Source organism: Halichoerus grypus, chromosome 1 (assembly GCF_964656455.1).
Source record: "Halichoerus grypus chromosome 1, mHalGry1.hap1.1, whole genome shotgun sequence".
NCBI lineage: Eukaryota > Metazoa > Chordata > Mammalia > Carnivora > Phocidae > Halichoerus > Halichoerus grypus.
Genome location: NC_135712.1, coordinates 21,935,828 through 21,959,588, shown reverse-complemented (window position 1 = coordinate 21,959,588; position 23,761 = coordinate 21,935,828).

Here is a 23,761-nt window from a genome sequence, read left to right as displayed (position 1 = left end):
ATCCAAGAAAAATAGAATACACATTTTCTTCAAGTACTCATAGAAGAATCCCCTGGTTAAATCACATAAAAAGAGGCATAACAAATATTACAAATTTAATAAGACTGAAATAATATGAAGTATATTCTCCAACCACAATGGTACAAAACTGAAGATCAACAATAAAACAAAGCTGAGAAATCTACAATGTAAATATAAAATATTTAATATGTAAATATTAAACAGCACACTACTGCACAATGGACCAAAATAAGAAATCACACGGCAAATCAAAATATGTCTCAAAACAAAAGAAAAAGAAAACACAATATTCCAAACCTATGGGAAGTTTGCTTTCAATGCCTCCTAGTTATTTGTTTTGTTCTTGTTTTTACCCTGAGGTATTGGTGATTTGAAAACAAGCTCCTGGTCACAGTGACTTTTTTAATCTTGATTATACTTAAACTTGAAACTGTCTCCTTCTTAGTAAAATAGAGTATCTTCTAAATAATCAATGTACTAAATAATTAAGTAGAAGATACTTTAAAACCTTATCACAATTTTAGAGGGAGACTAAAGTGAGATGCAGGACCGAATCAGTTTGTGAATTGAATTTGTGAATAATAAGAATCTGTGAGTAATTGGTGAATTTGTGAATAATAAGAATTATATAAGTAAATACACTCTTTAAATTAAAAAAGAGTTTTGGAAAATACTTTTTAAAACAGGTGAAACAGGTAATTATCAAATGTAACTGGATTTTCTAAATTCAGAATGCAACAGAGTTTTCTGAACAATTGTTCAGAATGTCGTTGACATTAGGTTGCAAAAAGAACCTGGACAGTGGATGGATTGACAGAAGTCTGTATTTATTTATTACATGGATATGGAAAATTGAAAATCCAAACATTTTCAACCAAATAAAAATAATTCTGTGGAATCATATAAAGTAGAATTTTAAGAATATAAACTACAATATTATTTAAAAACTTATTCTGCATCAAAAAGCAACTTAAAATCATGTGATACCATGTTACATAAACCTCAAGGGTGTTATATTAACTAAAATAAGTCACATACAGAAAGACAAATAACCATATGATCTCTTTTATATGTGAAATATTGAATTTTTAAAAAATTTAATAGATAGAGATAGCAGATTGGTGGTTGTCAGGAGCACTTGGTAGGGGTTACAGGAAATAGGTGAATGGTTTTGTTTTGTTTTGTTAGCTTACATAAATTGAATTAAAAAAAGAAGTATAGATAGTATATTGGCAAGAAATGGTAAAATGGAAAAGTTCAGGCAATTAGGCTAAGATCATGAAATGCTATAGACATTTTGGAGAGCAGTTTGTCATTTTTTAGTGAACCTTAACTTCATAGTACAACTCCTAGGAATATACTCCATGAAATTCTAGCATGGTCATGAAAAAGGACATATGTGAGAACTTTCATTACAGTATTACGTGTGATCGTGAAGCCTTGCAAGAACATAAAAGTTCATCAATTCTTGAAAGGACAGATAAAATGTGGCATGTGCACACCATATAATATTAGAGTTTTTAAAATAAATGAGTTTCTCACATAGCAATTTTGCATGGTCTAAAGAAAGGTTGAGTAAAATAAATGAGAAGCTGAACAAATAGTTCAGGACAAGACAATGTATATCAGTTCTGCCCATAAAGACAAAATATAACTATATGTATTGCTCATAGATTTATCATTACATAAATATAGCAGATTGAGTATAAAAAATAATTACATGGAAGTGGTTTCTATTGGGAAGAAAGAATAGGTTGAAATAAAGGCATATTGAGAGTTATTGATTACAATGTTAAGAATTCATTTTTATTTGAGGTAATTGTTTTCTAAAATGGCATTATAATCTGACCTCATTGGAAACTGAATTTTATTTTGTTCTTTTGGGAAAGATTTTGGGGGGCGATGTGCAGGACACTACTTCTAAGTGACAAAACCAAATTTTTTTTTTATAATGTCTGAATATGGCATATTGTTGGTGCCTTGGGTGAAGTGAATGTGAATGTCAAATTTTAAAGGAACATGAAGAAAATGAGTATTTGAACCCCTGCAGATGAATGTAAAGAAAGTTAAATATATTTGGAAATTTTACTAACTATGAAAAGCGATTGCTGTTGTAAAGCCTGCTGTTTTCTCTTAAAACATGGCAATAATGTGTAAATTAAATTGCAACAGGAAGTGTATATTGTAGAATAATATCCTAGTTGCTTTTCATGCAGAGGTAGAAAAATGGAAAATATATGATAATTATACGGCAAAGGGAATAAAAAATATTTAATCAGCTTAAAGCATTTAAAATTAGCCACTTGCAGAATAAAGAATTTTTACAAAAAAAAAAAAAAAGCCAAATTAAAAGCAGTTGCTTTCAAGATAATAGGGATTCAAGAAAGATATACTGACCTACAGTATAAATTTTAACAAAATTAAAGGAAATATTATTATTCATTAATAAATATATGTTTCTGGGGCGCCTGGGTGGCTCAGATGGTTAAGCGTCTGCCTTCGGCTCAGGTCATGATCCCAGGGTCCTGGGATCGAGTCCCGCATCGGGCTCCCTGCTAGGCGGGGAGCCTGCTTCTCCCTCTGCCTCTGCCTCTCTCTCTCTCTCTCTCTCTCTCTCTCTCTCTGACTCTCATGAATAAATAAATAAAACATTTAAAAAAAAAAATTTAAAAAATAAATATATGTTTCTTGCAGGTTAGAAAGGAAAGAGATTATAATAGCCAGTTTGGTGCTTTAAGGTTAATGAACTAAGTGAACATATGGTGAAGGAGCCTCTCTTCATAAAATCTATGTTGCAAGAATATATTCTTTGTGTGAAACATGCTAAATTGAAGATGATTTCTTCTGAGATACATTAAAATTTGATAACAATTTGTTTTAAAACTATCCCCAAAATGATATTCCTTGATATAAAATAATTTGAATCATATAAGCTATTAATATTTGCTACCACTGTGCCACAGTTTGGTGTTGTGGTCTTAATTTTTAGGCAGCAGACTGAGGATTAAAGTGATTCAGTAAAATGGTCATTATCCTTGAGGCAGTCTAATGAATAGATATAAAATTACAGAAAAGATCAATATATGATAAAGGCAAATTTCCCTAGGAACAATCTAGAATGTATGTTATGTCCTTTGCTCTTGTCAGGTCAGAAATATGTCACGCTGACAATTGCCTGCTTAAGCACCACGGACTCCTTCACATCAGCAGAAAGCTAGAACACCTCGTGTTACCGTAGCTGTTGCTATAGATGCTCACTCAGTTTTATCTTCCACTATGTTCAAGATGCTGTTTTCGAACACTGCCTCCAGAGAACAAAAGGACTGCTCTCTGCCCCACAGTTAGGGCATTACTGTCACACTGTACTTGAGGAATTCCAGTTTAGCTTCGCATGTTCTCCCTTTGACCCAGTTCTAGTTGGGAACCAACCCAAGCATTTCATAGCTGCTTTGAGATACTGTTGATAAGGCAGGCTTTAAAATAAAGTGTTTAAGGTTTGATGATGTACAGGTTGTGAGACTAGGTCAAGCAGCTTATGGGGGAAAAAAGGAAAAATAAAAGAGGTTGAGGAGAACAAAACTGCTTCGTTTTTTTGTTTTTTGTTTTTTAAGATTTTGTTTATTTGAGAGAGAGAGAGTGAGAGAGAGCATGAGAGGGGAGAGGGTCAGAGGGAGAAGCGGACTCCCCACTGAGCCGGAAGCCCGATGTAGGACTCGATCCTGGGACTCCAGGATCATGACCTGAGCTGAAGGCAGTCACTTAACCAATTGAGCCACCCAGGCACCCCAAAACTGCTTCATAATACTGCTAAAATGTTATTTGTATTATTTGCCTTTATATCTAAATGGACATTTGTTTTGATGATGTAAAACTGAAGGGGGGGAAATCGGAGGGGGAGACAAACCATGAGAGACTATGGACTCTGAGAAACAAACTGAGGGTTCTAGAGGGGAGGGGGGTGGGGGGATGGGTTAGCCTGGTGATGGGTATTAAAGAGGGCACGTTCTGCATGGAGCACTGGGTGTTATACGCAAACAATGAATCATGGAACACTACATCAAAAACTAATGATGTAATGTATGGTGATTAACATAACATAATAAAAAAAAAAAAAAAAAGCAATGGGAGGCAATACTGCTTTAGCCCAAAGTAAGGCAATCACAGCCCAGGAGTCATGATTTTTGATGCTAGATACTAACAGTAAAAAAGAAAATTACAAAGCCAATTTCAGTAACTAATGTCTTTGATGAATTTTCTTAAATCTCAATGCTTTTTAATCATCCATGTAATGAGAAATAGATGTAAAACCTACATAATACCAATCTATGATAGTTGTAACAAGGAAAAGAACTTTTGAAAAAAATGACAGACAAACTATGATTATTCAGATGTGGGTATATGGCAGACATTTTCTTGAAAATGGCTGAAGTGTGCCTGTTATTCCAAGATAAACAACAAATTTGATGTCCATGATAAAATGTGAGCTTTCAAGTACAAATTAGTATTTTGAAAACTCATATCTGCTCTCTTAAGCTTGACATGTTCCCAACATTTAAAAAATGTTCTGATGACATTAGTCATGAGTAATGAATGTGACCTTGATGTTGTTTAATGAAATATGTCAACATTTGGAAGATCTGTAGAATCATTAAAAAAGATACTTTTTCAATTATGAATGACTAATATTACAAAATCATACATAGACAAAATTCCAGAGTAATATCAATAGATTTTAAGGAAATATTACAAAATGTTCTCTGATTTGGTTTTAGATTCTACATTGTAACTAACCCTTAAACTGTAACTAATCAAATTTTGGTATATAGTATTAAAATGGAATATTCACTATTAGCTTAAAAAGCTGTTTAAATACTCCTTCCATTCTCAATATCATGTGTTAGTATATTTTCTCATATATTTCAAACAAATACCACACTGCAATATTTTGAATACAGAAGATTATGAAAATCCAGCTGGATTTTATTATGCCAGACATTTTATAGTTTTACAAAAATGTTTGATAATGCTATACTTTAAATTTTCATCATAGAAAATATTTTCCTAAAAATATAGAATTCATGTTAACACTGAGGTTATTTTTTAAAAAATGTTTTTCAATTTCTATTTTAATTTTTAATATGGCATATATTGATATGCCTAACATAAACAAGGGCACTTTGGAGTCTTCAGCTGTTAAGAGAATAAAGGGTCCTGAATCCAAAAGGTTGAGTACTTCTGATAAAATACTACCAGGGTGGCTTAATCGCTTCACAGAACAGCCTCTTGCTGAAGGGTTCTAGCCTGCTTCAGTAACTAGATATATTTTCACATTTTAGGAGTAAGGTACATTGTTTCACAGGCCTTGCCTTTCTGTGCACATCTTTACATCCCTTACAGTTAGGTCAGTTGGTACGACAACAGAACATTGTTTAGAAACAGTAAAAAAATCAGTTTGGGGAGAAGTAACATTTTATGGTATTAAATCTTTCCAACCTCGAGCCTGTTGCCATGCTATCCTTCATGCATTTATTTTTGTAATATTTTTCAATAGGTTTGATTTAATAATATGTATTTTTCATCTTATTTATATTCAAGACTGTGAAGTTATTTTTTATTAGAGAAGATGTAATAATATTTCTATTATGATATTTAGGTGCATATTATCAGAATGGAAGGAAGAGTTGCTTTGGAGTATTTATCTTTTATCTAATGAATCACTAAAATCCGTTATTAGTTCTATTATTTTTAAAACTGGAATTGCTGAGGCACCTGGGTATCTCAGTTGGTTAATCCCCAACTCTTGATTTTGGCTCAGGTCATGATCTCAGGGTAGTGGGATCGAGTCCCACATCAGGCTCCATGCTCAGTGCAGAGTCTGCTTGAGATTCTCTCTCTCCCTCTGTCCCTCCCCCTCCCCCAGTAGCAGTCGCTCGCTCTCTCTAAAATAAATAAATTAAATATTAAAAAAAAAGTTGGAATTGCTTATTCTTCCAATGTTAGAGGTGTTTTGTTAAATTTTCTTATAGCCAATTCAATTTTATTGCATTTACCCCATTGACTGTATTACCTTGATAACACTCATTAATATTTGCAATAGCGGTTGTCCTTTATTTTATTTCTTTTTAAGATTTTATTTATTTATTTGACAGAGAGAGAGAGAGACACAGAGAGAGAGAGAGAGCACAAGCAGGGGGAGAGGCAGAGGGAGAAGCAGGCATCCCCTGGAGCAGGGAGCCCAATGGCAGGGCTCCATCACAGGACCCTGGGACCATGACCCGAGCAGAAGGCAGACGCTTAAGGACTGAGCCACCCAGGTGCCCCGCGGATGTCCTTTAAATCTTAACTTTCATAGACATGTTTTAATATTTTATATTTTGGTTATTAATTACTCATTTTTATTAAAAGATCTTCCAGGAATTCAGTAGTTCACTTTATTCCTATCTTAAGAGTTGTATGGGAAATATCAACAGTTTTATAAAGCTATGGGTTGAAAGCCTTTAAATAAAATTCGACTGTTCAGTTCTTTAAAGCTAAGGTAAAAGGAGATATTTAATAATTTTTAAATCCCTACTATATTAATTCAACTCTAGCTGTGTTAGTTCTGGCCATTTTTATTTTGATACATCCACCCCTTTTTGAACCAAAAGCAATTTGAAGTTAATATTATTTCTATCCTCTCATTTTGTTCACTATAATTTCAATGCTGGTTGTTTGGTACCTATAGATGTCTTGCTTATTCTTTACATTATATATTTTATCACTATGAAATTTCTCTTTAGATTGTTTAATTTTTTTCTAAAATTCAACCTTACGTGATTAGAAATTATTCCTGGGGCGCCTGGGTGGCTCAGTTGGTTAAGCGACTGCCTTCGGCTCAGGTCATGATCCTGGAGTCCCTGGATCGAGTCCCGCATCCGAGCAGGGAGCCCGCTTCTCCCTCTGACCCTCCCCCATCTCATGTGCTCTCTCTCTCTCTCTCATTCTCTCTGTCTCAAATAAATAAATAAAATCTTTAAAAAAAAAAAAAGAAATTATTCCTGTTTTTTTCTTTCAGTTAACTTCATAATTTTTGCCCATAATTTTATATGAATACTTTCTTTACAATTTGATTTAAGTCTGTATTTTACATGAATGGATTTGAGCTTTGCTTTTTAATGCACTTGAAAAACTATTTTAATTTAGATTTTAATTAGAGAGAATTTAGAATAATGATGGATATATTTTGATGCCTCAATACATTTTAAAACGTGTAGAGGGTAATTGAGCAAGCAAAACAGAACAAAAGGCACTTCAGATATAAATTTTAGTTTCTGAATTATTTTACTGAGAAGAATAAAAGTTTGGGGAGTAATAAGACCTAAGGTGTAATTTTAAATGGGTAGCTAATAGGGAGAAAATGTCATTGGACATGAAAATTCAAGAAACTTAAGATTCAAGTAATTGTTTAGAATCAGACACATTAACGCCTCCCAGGGATGATGAAACAGTTGGTATAGAAACAAATACTGAGATAAGCACCACTTAAATAAAGGGAAAGTACAGGTGGGGGATCCTGAGCATGTGAATGCAGTGAACCTGACAGTTTAAGCATAAACACCGTTATTGTTCTGTGGATACACTTTACTTTGTATCATGTTGTGTTTACAAACTTTAACTGTGTTTTTCACTTCAAAGAATTAGATGGGTTTAATTTACTGTTCCTGAAAATAACTCCACATTTAATTGAAAGGTTATTTTATTTATAGTAATAATTCTCCATGGTTTATCATAGTTTGGTCTGAAAAGGCACCTAGCCTAGGCATGAAACATTGGCCACTTCTGCTTGGGACGTTATCATGGTGGAACGATACAAACACAGAAGGGAGAAGTCTGGGAATTTTACTGCTAACCATATGCCATTTCTTGAACTATCACTTCCCCCAATTGTCCAAATCAGATAAAGAACTCCTGTTGTAGAAAAAGGGAGAGAAAACTGAGGCAAAAAAAGAAGCAAGAAGGGCGCCTGGGTGGCTCAGTTGGTTAAGCGACTGCCTTCGGCTCAGGTCATGATCCTGGAGTCCCCGGATCGAGTCCTGCATCGGGCTCCCTGCTCTGCAGGGAGTCTGCTCCTCCCTCTGACCCTCCCCCCTCTCATGTGCTCTCTCTCTCATTCTCTCTCTCTCAAATAAATAAATAAAATCTTTAAAAAAAAAAAAAAAAAAAAAAAGAAGCAAGAAGATGGCCATTAGTGAGAATCTTTGAGCAGGAGACTTTCCCCTTGACTACAAAGTCTGCCTCGAGGAAAATGATGTGAGAGCACCAGGCAGATTTGGGGAGATGAGTAGAAAAAAGGTCAACATCATGGTTCCCCTGAGGAGCCATAGTGTGGCACATGGTCTGTAGCCACGGGATGACCAAGTGAAAAAATAGAGTCCATTTTGGGGGATAAAAGAAGTGGAGTGATCCTTAAATTCTTCCATAAGGTTAAGGAAAAAGTCGAGGGTGAGTGAAGCTTCCCAGGCCCTGTAAATTGCCTGAGAGCTAGCTGAGTTTACTGCCTGAAGAGGTCTTTTACGTTTAGATGATGGAAAGCTTCTGTTGAAATTGTTTTAACCATTTATTCAGCTATCCATTCCAGTAGTAGGTTCTTTAATGGTTACCGACATGGACCTATAATGGTACCTGAGAAAAAGTGGAACGTTAATATCTCATTAATAGTCACTTCAGGACACATCAAGTCACAGGGGTAGGCACGCCCTCTCCAAAGGTGCCGCATGACTTGGTAAAACCTTCAATGTTCAGAATCAGTCTTACAAAGAGGGTAGGGAAAAATGTTTAACTTGGCTGAGTTTTCTGGAGATTTAATAACTACATTTTCTTCTTCTTGGTATAATTAATGTTCATTAATTTGAAGTGCATATCTGAGGTTTTATTTCTGCAGTATTATACTCACTAACCTGGCATTTGCCTTTTGTCTATTAAAAGCCATGTGCTTTAAAAGTAAATGGTTATTCTTGTAAGAACAGGAAAATATTAACATATTAAATTTATTTTCAGCATCATTTATGAAGAAATAGTGTATTGTTTTATAATATTTAATTACCTAAAACATTCTTACTATTATAAAATACATATTTATTTATTTATTTATTTATTTATTTATTTATTTATTAAAATTCCATTCATTTATTTGACAGGGAGAAACATAGCAAGAGCAGGAACACAAGCAGGGGGAGTGAGAGAGGGAGAAGCAGGCTTCCCGCGGAGCAGGGAGCCTGATGTGGGACTCGATCCCAGGACTCTGGGATCATGACCTGAGCCGAAGGCAGACACTTAACGACTGAGCCACCCAGGCGCCCCTAAAATACATTTTTGATTGCTGAATATAGATGGTTTATCATATTATGACAGATTCATAAAATCACTGTACCAAAGATACAAATCTACTTTTGAACAATTCCACATGACATATAGGCAAATACTTTTTAACCTCAGGGCTACAAGTTTTCATATTACTTTTTTCTGTGTTTCACTCTATTTTGATTTTCTTATGCCATGGACAAACAGAACATTTGCTATTCGTATTTGTTTCCACTTTTATTATACCTATTTTGAAATGACTCAATGGTTTAATATATTGAACTATCATGTTCTAACATGAATCTAAACAATTACAATGTTGTGAAGAAAAATTTGTTTTATATAATATATGTTTAAATAATCAAGGCAGATTTATTTTATGCTGATTTGTCATATAAGTTCAATAGGAACAGTATATATCTGTCATGGAACCCCTTCATAATTTTGAACTTGAGTTAACTTAAAACAGTCAATAATCCATATTTAAATTTAAATATCACCCATTAATAAGTCAATTTATTAATTAAGAGTTAGGGATAATTCCCATATTAGCTGGCTAAGGCCACCATAACAGAGTGGCATAAACTGGGTGGCTTCAAAGACAGAAAGTATTGCCTCACAGTTCTAGAGGCTAGAAGTCTAAGATCAGGGTGACTACAGGGCTCACTCTTTCTGAAGGCTGTTCTAATCTCTCTTGCAGCTTCTGGTGGTTTGTTTGCTGGCATTTTTTGGCATTTTTTTAATTTATGGCAGCATCACTTCAATCTTCACAGGACATTCTCCCTGTGATTCTTCCTATGTCCAAAATTCTGCTTTTTATAAGGACAGAGTCATATATGATTAGGGCCTACGCTAATGACCTCATCTTAACTTGAGCATCTGCAAAGACCCTATTTCCACAAAAGATCGCATTCACATGTCCTGGGGGTTAGGACTTCAGCATCTTCTGGGGGACACAATTCAATGCATTATAGTTCTTTTTCTTTTTTTTTTCTTTTAAATATTTTATTTATTTATTTGAGAGAGAGAATGAGAGAGAGAGAGCACATGAGAGGGGGGAGGGTCAGAGGGAGAAGCAGATTCCCTGCTGAGTAGGGAGTCCAATGTGGGACTCGATCCTGGGACCCCAGGATCATGACCTGAGCCGAAGGCAGTCGCTTAACCAACTGAGCCATCCAGTGGCCCCATTATAGTTCTTTATCAAATAAAGTATGCTTCAGGTATTAATACCAGATCTCCACAGGTTAACCCACTGTAACTTTTCCCCATTCCCTCCAGTTACTGGTTGATTTTCAGATTATGATTGGGGTGAAGAAAAGTTTTCTTAGTTCTTCAACCTAAGTTGTTATCAAAGCCTAGTTTCCCATCAAGTATTGCTTTGGGAATTTTAACACAAGTCTGGAAGCTGTATTTCCCCATTTCCCCATTTTCTGTTCTTTCGGGAGCCTGATAAAGAAGGGGTACAATTAAAAGGTACTTATTGTTGTGGTCCCGGAAAAAAAAAAAAAAGGATCCAATAATATGATTCTCTATAATGACCTTCAGCAAGAGATTTCATTTTGAAATGCCTAAGCATGGCCCATTACCTGGAAATAACTTCAAATTTTGCTGGTTAACTATGGAATTATTCCCATCTGACATTAAAAAAAAAAAAATCATCAACGAAAAATATATTTCCTATGCCAAATTTAGAGGCAGAGGGCACTGCAGGGATATTACCTGTCTTGTTAAGACATACTTCCCAAGGGGGGAAAAAAAAAAAAAAAGACATACTTCTCAAGGACAGCATGAGGGAGTGATTGAATTAAGTACTCAGTATTAGTACTTAGGTATCTGATATTTCATTAGAGGACACACAAGCCTATTGGAACTATAGCAGTAACTCTTGAGCACACAATTGAGCTTTGCAGTGATGAGTGGGAACAAGGGATGAGAAACTAAATCATCTTATCCGTTTTCTCTACCTCCTCCTGAATGAATAGACTTATTCTAAAATCCTAGGTGTCAAGAATGGTTAATTAGCATAAACCATATTTTGAAATAAGGAGGCCTAGAATAAACTACCCATAATAATGGAGCAGTCATGACTCTCTTTTGCTCTTTTTAAATTTGTTTCTATTCCCTATTTGATGTTATGAGTATGGCCAAATACTGTAAAATCCAAGCCCAACAAAAAATAGATTACTGCTGAGGAGACCTAGTGAACTTAAGGATTTCAGCTCTGGGTTCCTATTTGGTTCCTGGACTGAGAAAATATTATGACACACTCCCCCATGCCTGGCAGCTATTTTCCATGAAATATCTTATGTGACCTTAATTTCAATCATACAGGTATGTTCTGGACCAAGATTGCTAGAAGATGCTAACTTAAAATCTGTGAACAAACTGGTACCTGTTAAGGCTTTCTTAGATAAGGAAAGCTTTTGATTTGAAGATTTTGAAAATCAATCATGTTAGAACTGTGGCTGAGGATTGACATGGTGCTATCCAGGTGGTAGAGAATTGGACTCTTGCAGGCAGTAGAATATAGTTAAGGAAGCACTCGATGTGCTCAGTACAAGAGTAGTTGAGTAACATTAAGGAAGGAGAGTGTTTCAGAGGTTTGGAGTCACAGAGGAAATTAGCGGTTAAGTAATGATTTGCCTTGATTGCATGTGTTTTAAAAAACTCAGTAGTTTATGCAAATTCAGGTCTGGGAGGCAGAGAATCAATTAGGGGATGGTTGAAGTAACAGAAGAAAAAAAAACATAATTCTGCTATAAACTGTAGAAGTAAAACAGGGGTAGAAATATGATATTCAATAGATATCTAAGAGACAAGATAACATACTGGTTAGAACTAAAAGCACTGGAATATAATAAACCTAGGTTCAAATTTCATCATTATTGGTTCCCTCACTCCTCTCCCTTCCTTCTCTGTCTCTTTTTTTTTTTTTTTTTAAGATTTATTTACCCATTTGAGAGAGAGAAAGAGGGAGTGGGGGAGTGGAGAGCGCGCACACACGTCGGGGAGGGGCAGAGGGAGACTCTATTCAAGCAGACTCCCCACTGAGCCCAGAGCCTGACATGGGACTCAATCCCACATGATCCCATGAGATCATGACCTGAGCGGGAACTACAGTCCTATGTCCAACCAACTGAGCCACGCAGGGGCCCCTCCCCTCTTTCTCTTTTAAACAAGTCCCAATGAACGTAAAAGAACTTAAATCATACAATGTATATCTTTCAACACAAAGGAATTAAATTGGAAATCTATAAAAAAGAAATAAGAAAATGCCACAAGGATGTGAAAATTTAACAACATCTTCACACATCTTCACCCATGTTACCTTTTCATCACTAAAATATATGTGAATGCCTAATATTAAAAAAAACAAAAACAAAAACAAAAAACAAGCCAACAAGTATATATTAAAGCTGAGGTGTGAACCATGGAGGTCTGTTTCTAATGGGTGATATTTTGGTCATTAGACCCTCCAGGAAACAATGGTCAATTAGGAGGTACTGTGAAAGACAGACGTATCCCATTTGTAATGTAATCCTCAGTTTTGAAAGAATAAGAGCAAAAGTTATTTTTAGAGTGCCAAGTGCTTTCCCTTTAATTTTTTTAATGACTGTCATGTATTTTCCATAAGTTAGAGAAAATACATTTAGTCTCACTTGATACCCAAGACAGAAATAACTTCATGTATGCCCCTCAACAGCTACTTCGCAGATGTGAATAACTAATGTTTAATTATGAATCTAATGTTATCCCTCTTGAACCACATTACCTCAAAACCCACACCAGTTGCTGTTTGGCTTTAAGCACAAAAGTAAAAGATCTCTATGTTTTTTCTTTCTTATTCATAACTTTTATATGACTCCATAGCTCTAAACCCAAAGGTATCTCTCCCATCTTGATAATTTAGGGTTTATTTTAGGGCTATAGATTCATGGTTACAACCAGGTTAAATCTCAGCTCACTGATAATTATAGTTACAAAAAACTGTCAGGTAATCTCTGTTTTAAAATTACAATCATCAGGGGCATTTGGGTGGCTCAGTTGGTTAAGCAACTGCCTTCGGCTCAGGTCATGATCCTGCAGTCCCGGGATCGAGTCCCACATCTGGCTACTTGCTCGGCGGGGAGCCTGCTTCTCCCTCTCCTTTTACCTGCTACTCCACCTGCTTGTGCTCTCTCTCTCTGTCAAATAAATAATACAAAATCTTTAAAAAAATAAATTAAATAAATTAAATTACAAGCATCAGAGTTTGCAACCATCTTTGATCTTTGCAGCAGTAAACCAATGAAATTAATAAATTTAACCTGGATATTCTCCCCTAAAATTCTTACAAATAATTATAATTGAGTTCATTTTGCCAGCATTAATTCACATTGTTTTCTTTGATGAGTAATTAGCACATGTTAATTGTTTTACAGATGTCGGGCTTCATGTTAAAACTAGATGTAGTGTAACTTTATCTTTTGTTACTGATTTAGAAAGTGATCAACTATAGAATGTGAACACAAAATAGTCTTGAGAAAAATAAATGTGAGTTAAAAAGAGGCAGTGATAACCACAAGAAGATCTGAGCATTGGTTTGTGATATGAGCAAATACCATAGGAAGGAAAGTGTGAGGTTTTCCTTTCTTTCCTAAATAGAATGTTTACTTTCACTTCTGTATTTTTGCTTTATTTTTAAAGCTAGCCAAATGGAATTATGAATAATTTTGTGATTTCTATGTTTCCTTTACTTAACATTTTTAGAAATATATTTCTATTTCCAGACTTTAAAAAAAATCTTTTATGGGGCGCCTGGGTGGCTCAGTCAGTTAAGCGGCTGCCTTCGGCTCAGGTCATGATCCCGGGGTCCTGGGATCGAGCCCCGCGTCGGGCTCCCTGCTCAGTGGAGAGTCTGCTTCTCCCTCTCCCTCTGCCTGCCTCTCTGCCTACTTGTGCTCTCTATCTCTCTGTCAAATAAATAAATAAAATCTTTAAAAAAAAAAAATCTTTTAATAAAGTAGTTGTGTATTTTATTTTTGTAAATAAATTTTGTAGTTTGAGGATTATGTTTTTTAAAAATATATTGACAATTTATGGTCACAATAAGTTAAGAATTAATTTTCAGCAGTAATTTTCTTTTTTTTTTTTAAGATTTTATTTATTTATTTGACAGAGAGAGACACAGCGAGAGAGAGAACACGAGCAGGGGGAGTGTGAGAGGGAGAAGCAGGCTCCCAGGGAGCCCGATAAGGGGCTCAATCCCAGGACCCTGGGATCACGACCTGAGCCAAAGGCAGACGCTTAACGACTGAGCCACCCAGGCGCCCCTTAGCAATAATTTTCTAACTTTTCTCAGCTAAGTTCACTTATCTGAAAACAACATATTTTGCATATCCGTTTTTATGACATAATTTAGTTTCTTGAATACTTTCATGCTTATCACAAAGCTTGTGAAGATCACATCCTCCATTTCAGGGAATGTTTTGTGTGAAAAGTTTCTTTTAAATCAGAAAAAAAAAAGCTGCTTCTTCAATCTAGAATGTCTGTATCATAAGAGAAAATCAACTTGTATAAAATTGTTTCTACAAAGGATATGTTAATTGCAAAAGAGTTCAATGCATGTGGAAAATGTTAGATGGAAACTAAAACTTTTCTTTAATTAAAAAAAGACTTGTAATTTTGGGTTTGTCAGCACAATAACCTAAATATGTCCATGAAATAATGGAATCAATATCACTAAATTATCTGTAGATCTGGAAATAAGTATCATAAAACAGTTTTCTCTGAGCACCTAGAGGTTCAGTTGGTTTTGTCTGATTCTTGATTTCAGCTCATGTCATGATCTCAGGGTTGTGAGATTGAGCCCTGAGTTGGGCTCTGTGCTCAGTGCAGAGTCTGCTTGTCCCTCTCCCTCTGCTCCTCCCCACCCCTCTGCACCTCACCCTCCTCCCCACCTCCCTGCTCTCTCTCTCTCTCAAATAAATAAAAAAATAAAATATTTAGAAAACACATTACTCTTGATTACCTTTTTTCCTTCCTGCCTGCCACCCATGAACAGAGAACAACGAGTATTTAACCAAGGATTAGGAAAAAGTAGTCATTTCTTATTATATAAATCCAGAAATTATAAAATTTTATGCAAATAAGGAAGTTTTATAGCTATAGAACAACTAACACCAGGAAAAACCATCCTAATTAAAGTTATCAGTATGTAAAATTATATTAGTTTTAATTCATAATATTGAGATAGGAATTGTTCTCTTTGGCAAATCACTTCCCTCCCTCCCCCTTGCTGCAGGTAGAGATACATAGTAGAAGAGCATGTTTCATTATTAATTTATGCATATGTAACATTTCTAGGTGGTTTATGGAGAGAAGAAGTGTCAGGAGTGTAAGCTAAGGAAGATGGTGGGAGAAGGGAAAATGATACAAATAGTCAAATGAGAACCAAGGTATCTTCCACTCTAGTAGCTTAGTCTCCATAGTGAAAAATACTCTAATAAAGGACTAAACATATCACCAAAAGGTACAGCCAATGTTTCAGTGTTTATGAAGCTCATACATTTCAATATTAGAAGGTGAATACAATTTCTAATAGCCAAACAGGTATCAAAGGAAAAAATCACAACTACTGTGTAGTTAAAGCTGAAAAAACAGATTTTATTCAGGACTATCAAAAATAGAGGAAAAGAGGGACACCTGGGTGGTTTAGTCCATTAAGCATCTGCCTTTGGCTCAGGTCATGATCCCGGGGTCCTGGGATCAAGTCCCACATTGGGCTCCTTGCTCAGCAGGAGTCTGCTTCTCCCTCTGCGTACCGCTCCCCCTGCTTGTTCTCTCTCTCTCTCTGTCAAATAAATAAAATCTTAGAAAAAAAAAAAAAAAAGAAAGAAAAAAGAAATAGAGGGAAAGAGATCCCAGTATATAGCATAGACTAGTGGATATTTACAGCTAAGGAGGAGGTGGGATTCAGTGGATGGGGAATTATCAAGAAAAAAACAGCATGGATAATGGGGATTCTGGTTAAACTGATTTAACAGTGTTCTTTGCTAAAGACAGTCCGTGTGATCAGGCATCACCACGGCAATGATGAAGGGTAAGGAACATGATCAGATATCAAGAGTGGGGATACTGACTTTGAAGGATTCTTGCTAAAATGGATTTTACAAGAGGGTACACAGATGGGCTATGACAAGGTTCAGAGTCTGACTCAAGTTTGGTCAAGAAAAGAATTTTTGCCATATGTTAAAATGTAACATTTCAAAATGACTACAAATTGGTTATGCAAGAAAAAAAAAATTGTCCTATTACAAGTTGTGATTGTTCTATTGTCAAAATAATTTGGAGAAAATAATTTTAAGAAAACATAAATTATACAAATTATATATTAATATTGCTAAATTTATAGAATAATATTAGCCTAAGAATTATAGACACACTGAAAATTAGGAGTGTGGCTTTATATTTTAGTGTCATTTGCTGGGATTTAATCATGGTTGTAATCATAGGAATAAAAGTTTTGTTAAAAGTAATACTACCCTTCAGATGTCTAGTTCCTTCTCCCATAGAACACTTCCACTTGCAGTGTTGTGGCTGAGAAAAATTACCCTAGCCCTTCCTTAATGGACAAGTATTTTAGACAATACCCTTTGAAAAAAACACAGAAAAGCAATTCAAACCAGCCAAGTGACAAAGGAATCACTAACAAAGGAAATGTTAGAGGTGCAACTAAAGGAATTAAAAAAAGGATTTAAATACCATGTCATATAACGTGCAGTTAAAGAGCTGGACTTCAAAGAAGCATTGGCTTCAGGGGGCTTTCTTTCTTTCTTTTTTTTTTTTTTTTTAAAGATTTTATTTATTTGTTAGAGAGAGAGAATGAGCAGGGGGAGCTGCAGGCAGAGGGAGAAGCAGGATCCCCGCTGAGCAAGGAGCCCAATGTTGGCCCCGATCCCACGACCCTGGGACCAGGGCCTGAGCTGAAGGCAGACGCTTAACAGACTGAGCCACCCAGGCATCCCAGGGGGCTTGCTTTCTTCTCTCATCTCTGTTTTATATAACTAACTTCATTCTTTCCTCCTGCATATTTGTTTCCTCAATATCTTGGGGGAATATTAGAACTAACAAATGTCAAATTGAGTCATTTAATTCCTACCATCACAGAATGACTTGATATTTTATTCACAATAAAAATATTCCAAAAGGAAAAAAAAATCTATTGGTTTATTTCATTTACTCCCCTTACCCTAACATCACAGAATTGTAATAGTCACTGTAAGCAAATGATAGCAGAGATTAGGTCCTTTTGTGTAGTTAGAAAAGTGGTACCTCCCATTTATACCACTTGTTTGGAGTAAAGTGAGGGAAGGGTATTTCTGAGAAGAGAACTCTGATTAAAGGGCAACATGGATATCCCCCATAATCGCTCATGAATAATGTTTAAACCAACTAATTTCATTTTTGAGCAATTCCACACTATATAAAAATAAAGTACAATGTTAAGCAGAAGCCTACCAATTAGTCTTAGCTCTGAACTCTGAAGATTTGCCAGGCAATCCTCCATTACATGACAAGTAATAGGCCTCCAAGCATTTGAAAATGCATTCCACATTACAGACCGTATTTTTTGCCATTGCATTTACACCTCAGTATCCTGCTTGTTTTCCTCCTGAATGCATACTAGCTTAATATTTATCTGTTGAAATGGACACATTGTGAACAAAATCCTTCATCTATTGAAAGTAAATATGAATTAGAATGGAAAGAAGCTCTAATACATCTGCAACGACACTATATTTTTCTTCTTACAGCTTGAGTTTGCATTTATCTTTGTAGCCATATCAGTTTCTATTCTTTTTTTTTTTTTTTTTAAGATTTTATTTATTTATTTAGTTAGAGCACGTGTGAGCTGGGGAAGGGCAAAGGTAGAGGGAGAGAGGATCTCAAGCAGACTCCCTACTGAGCACAGAGCCCTACATGGGGCTCTATCTATCTCATGGACCCTGAGATCGTGACCTAAGCCAAAATCAAGAGTCAAACACTTAACTGACTGAGCCATCCACGCGCTCCATCAGTTTCTATTCTTAAAGTTGTTTCAGTTAGCATATATCTTCATATCAAAATATATTCTTTAAATTTGTTGCAGGAAATATTATCAAGCTAAATTTTCATTGTTAATTGAATATTTTTCTTCAAATGAGGTTTGCATCAATCCATTTTGTTTGAGTCCATTACTCAGTTTTTGAGGTTTTTCTATACTCATTTTTAATTTTATTCTTTCATCATTTCATCTTTTCTTTTTTCAAATTTATGAATAATAATTCTGTGAATTCACATCTAGGAGTATAGCTAAGATCTAAACTTCAAGTCTATATTCTTTTACGTAGTACCTGAATATTATCAGCTCTATTAAAATGAAACAAATACAGCTTTAATCCAATCATATACATTATAGCATGTTAAATATTTTGAAGTGTCTTGTATAAGACATATATTTATAGGTGTATATGTATATAAATATATATAATTTCACAAATGTAACCATTTTATAATAGTATGTGATAGAACTACATGTATACTTTAGTGAATTTACTCTTGGTCTTAGTGGCCATCTTTTATTCTAATATTTATAATATATTTCATTATATGTAAACATCTAGCACATTGAGCTACAATTTAAACAACTTGCTATGTTCTGCCCTCTGTAGAAAATCTCCCTCTTTATATTCTAGCTAGCTACACAATACTCCGCAATTACTAATATATTATAAAGAGGCATTCTGCAATCATATGTGCAAATATATCTTATTTGATATACTGGATGTGGAGTTAATACTAATTTTGGGAACAACGTCACTTAAAGTAACGAAGTAATCCCTTAGTTAACTCTTTCTTGAATACATACGGACTTCTTAGTTTTTATATTTATGGCATTATCTTCAGATTTCAAGTACATTCCTTCTGTAGGATAAATTGCAATAACCATCTCAACAATAGTAAGAATTTCCATACTATATCTTCTGTGAATAACAGCATATTTTTCTCAAGCATACCTGCTTCTCCCTCAGGAGCGCCTGGGTGGCTCAGTCAGTTAAGCATAAGTTTATTAAGTAAGTTTTGTCAAATGCACTGTGTTATCTATATTTTACAAGTCCATTAATCTTAAATTATTTTTATTGTGCACAGCATATTTTCTGGTCATGCTTGTGTTTGGGTTTTCTAAAGTTATGCTGCCATTTATGAACTCCTATTATATAATCATATTGATTAGGAAATTCTGTCCTAAGATGGCTGACTGAGCCAGCGAAAGAGTCCCACTCCTTGCCCCGGGGCTCTTCCGGGTTCTTCCTGCTCTGCTTCCTGTGCACACCAATCCAGGTTCTTTTCCCTGCCCCGCTTCATGCATGCGCCAAAAGTGCCAAGTATGTGGAAGTAGAAGTGTATAAATTGCCCCCTTTGTGCTCGGGGCACATGGTGAGCGGCATACAATCTATGGTGGCATCGGAATAGTTTCCGATCGTAAGTCACAACGCTGAGACCGCTATGACTAAGCCTCACCTAAGCTCTTTCAGGACATGGCCAGTCAGGCATCTGATTGGGTCTCACCTCAGGAGGCACCCCCCCTTTGTCTGTCTCTGTGCCGCAGCACACAGGGACATCACCATGGGGTCAGGGCAGAGTAAACCTACGGTTCTAGAGATCATGATCAAAAATTTCAAGAAGGAGTTTTTGGGAGACTATGGAGTCAGGATGAACCCCGGCAAGTTGAGAACCCTACGGAGCACCAGTGGGAGTCACTGACTCTGCTGCCTGGGCTAATACGGCCACACCTGAAGAGCACCCAGGACGGGACTTCACCACAACCAAGGGACAGGCCCACATCCGCTGGTACCAGGAGGCCCTCCTCCAGGGAATCCGGGTAGGAGCTAAGAAACCCATGAATATGACTAAGGTATCATTGGTCACTCAACAACCAGGGGAGACCCCCAGGGACTGCTACGAATGACGATGTGAAGTTTATAGGATATACACTCCATTTGACCCTGAGGCCCAGGAAAGCCAATAGATGGTAAACACCTCCTTCGTGGCTCAGGCCGCCCCAGATATCAGAAAAAAACTTCAGAAACTAGAGGGTTTTGCCGGATAGACATCACCCAACTAATAGAGATTGCCAATAAGGTCTACATGAACAGGGAGGTAGCAGCCAAATGGGAAGCTGACAAGAAGATGAAAAAGAAAGTCAGCCTCCTTGCCACTGCCCTGAAAGAAAAGGATAACACAAAGACAGGGAGACCCCAACCACCAAAAGAGAGGAAGCCCAGAACCCCCTTGGCAAGGGATCAATGTGCCTACTGTAAAGAGAAAGGGCATTGGAAAAACTAATATCCCAACTGGGGAAAGGCTCAAAAGCCCAGCCGCTACAAGGAAGAACCCCGAGAGGAGGACCTCATAGGCCTTGCAGGAATGGACTCAGACTGAGGGCGACTGGGCTCTTTCCTCCTTGGCCCCCATGAGCCCATGGTCAGAATGAAGATGGGGGGCCAACCAGTGACTTTTATGGTTGATACTGGGGCTGAGCACTCTGTTGTCACCTCCCCAGTGGCACCTTTCAGCAAAAGGACTGCGACCAGCCTCGGGGCCACCAGGACACGGGCGATACAACAGCCCTTTTGCCAGGCTCAGTGCGAACTCGGGGGCCACAAGGTCCGACATGAATTCCTTTATCTGCCTGATTGCCCCATCCCTCTCCTGGGCCAAGACATACTCTCCAAGCTTAGGGCTCAGACAACCTTTGAGCCCACTGGGCACACTAACCTCTGCTTGAGCCCAAGGCAAGAGGAGACAGGGTCTCTAATACTAGCAATTATCACGCCAAGGGAAGTGGAATGGAGGCTGTTCTGTGCCCAGGCCCAACTGAGCAGCCCGCCAGAGTTTAGACTCGCCTTCCCTTCAGTACGGGCTGAAAACAACCCACCTGGACTAGCCCAGAATTGGGCCCCAATCATTGTTGAACTGATCCCAGGAGCCCAACCTCAGAGGCAAGGGCAACACTCCCTTCCACAGGAAGCTAAGACCAGCATCCAAGAACATCTGACCAAACTCAAAGAAGCAGGTCTTCTAGTCGAGTGCCAGCTGGCCTGGAATACCCCACTCCTGCCAGTCAAGAAGCCAGGGGGTGGGATACAGACCAGTTCAAGACCTGCAGGCCATCAGCAAGGGGACCATCTCTCTGCACCCAGTGGTCCCGAATCCATATACCCTCCTCGGCCAAATCCCAGGGTCAGCCAGGTGGTTCACTTGCGTAGATTTGAAGGATGCCTTCCTCTGCCTCTGCTTAGCTCCCCAGAGCCAGCCACTGTTTGCCTTTGAATGGACTGAACCTGATACAGGGCGCCAGATGCAACTGACTTGGATGAGCCTCCCGCAGGGGTTTAAAAAATCACCAACCCTCTTTGAGGAGGTGCTGGCCGTGGACCTCGCTAGCTGCCCAAGAGAGGCCACATGATGCACCCTCCTCCAGTATGTGGATGACCTCCTCCTTGCCAGTGACACACAAGAAGACTGCACAAAAGGCACCAAGGCCCTCCTACAGCTCCTGTCAGACTCAGGACACTGAGCCCCATGGAAGAAGGCACAAATCTGCCAACAACAGGTCTGATACCTTGGTTTTCTCCTCACTCAAGGGAAAAGAGAACTAGTGTCAGAGAGGAAAAGGGTCATCATCTCCCTGCCACAGCCCCAGACAAAAAGGGGCCTATGAGAATTCCTGGGGCCTGCAGGATTCTGCTGCATCTGGATCCCTGGGCTTTCAGCAATAGCAAGACCCCTTTATGATCTCTTAGGGGGACCAGATCGAGAACCCCCTGCCTGGACTGAGGAAGCAGAAGCCACTTTCACAGAGATAAAGATCACCCTGGGGCGGGCTTCAGCCCTAGGCCTACCGGATGTAGAAAAAAATAGGGCTTGGGGTACTCACCCAGACTGTTGGACCCTGGCAATGGCCAGTTGCTTACCTTTCAAAGAAGCCAGACCCCGTGGCAGCGGGATGGCCATCATGCCTCAGGGCACTGGCAGCCATAGTCTTATTCATCAAGGAGGTAGACAAATTTACCCTGGGGCAAGAACTTAATGTCTAGTGTCTCATGCAGTTGTGTCCCTCATGAATGCACAGGGACACCGCTTCCTTTCCAACTCTTGGCTAGCACAATACCAAGGGCTCCTCTTAGAAAACCCATGGGTCACCCTCGAAACAGTAAGGACATTAAATCCAGCAACCTTTCTCCCCACGGAAGAGGGGGTACCAGACCATGACTGCTCTGAGGTGACTGATGAAGTCTACATGAGCCATCCAGATTTGCGGGATCAAGCCATAAAGAATTCAGAGCTCACGCTGTTCAGCAATGGCAGCAGTTACCTACAGGAGGGTGCCCAGAAAGCAGGTTATGCAGTATCCACAACCACTGAAGTCCTAGAAGCTAAGGCATTACCAGCTGGATGGTCAGGTCAACGGGCTGAATTGTATGCCTTAGTCCAAGCCCTCACCTGCGGTGAAGGCAAGCGAGTCAACATCTATACTGCCTCCTGGTACGCCTTTGCTACTGTACATATACATGGAGCCATCTACAAGAAAAGGGGCCTCCTAACCACAGCAGGAAAAGCTATCAAGAACAAGGAGGAGATACTGAGACTCCTCGAAGTCATTGGCTTCCAAAGGAAGTAGCAATCCTGCACTGTAAGGGACACCAGAAAGGAGACTGCCCCATAGTGTGGGGAAATCATCTGGCAGATGAGGCAGCCAAGACTGCAGCCAGTGAGGACATGGACAGAGCCCCTTCCCTCACCATGGCCCTGACACCTCCAGAAGAAGTCCCTCCACCCAGTTACACTAAAAAGGAAAAGGAATGGGCCATGGCTGAGGGAGCCACCCTAACTGAAAAGGGATGGTGGATGATGCCAGATGGGCGCATCTTTGTTCCAACAGCAACTGGAGGGCATCTAGTCAAGGAATGCCACCAACTCACTCATCTGGGAAAAACTGCATTAGAGGCCCTTCTCAGGAGGCACTACTACATCAGTCAGCTGCCAGCACTAAGCTGAGCAACGAGTGAATGATGCATAACATATGCTAAAAATAATGCTCGGTCTGCACCACAGCTCCTGCCAGGTGTCCAGAGGTTGGGAGCAACCTCCTTCAAAGATCTAGAGGTAGACTTCACAGATGTGCAGCCGAGCAGGGGGTTCAGATATCTCCTAGTAATAGTATGCACATACTCTGGGTGGGTCGAAGCCTTCCCAACCAGGACGGAGCAAAGCCAGGAAGTAGCTAAAGTCCTCTTGTGGGAGACCATGCCCCGGTTTGGCCTGCCATTAACAATCCATAGTGACAATGGACCCGCATTTGTGGCAGACATTGTAT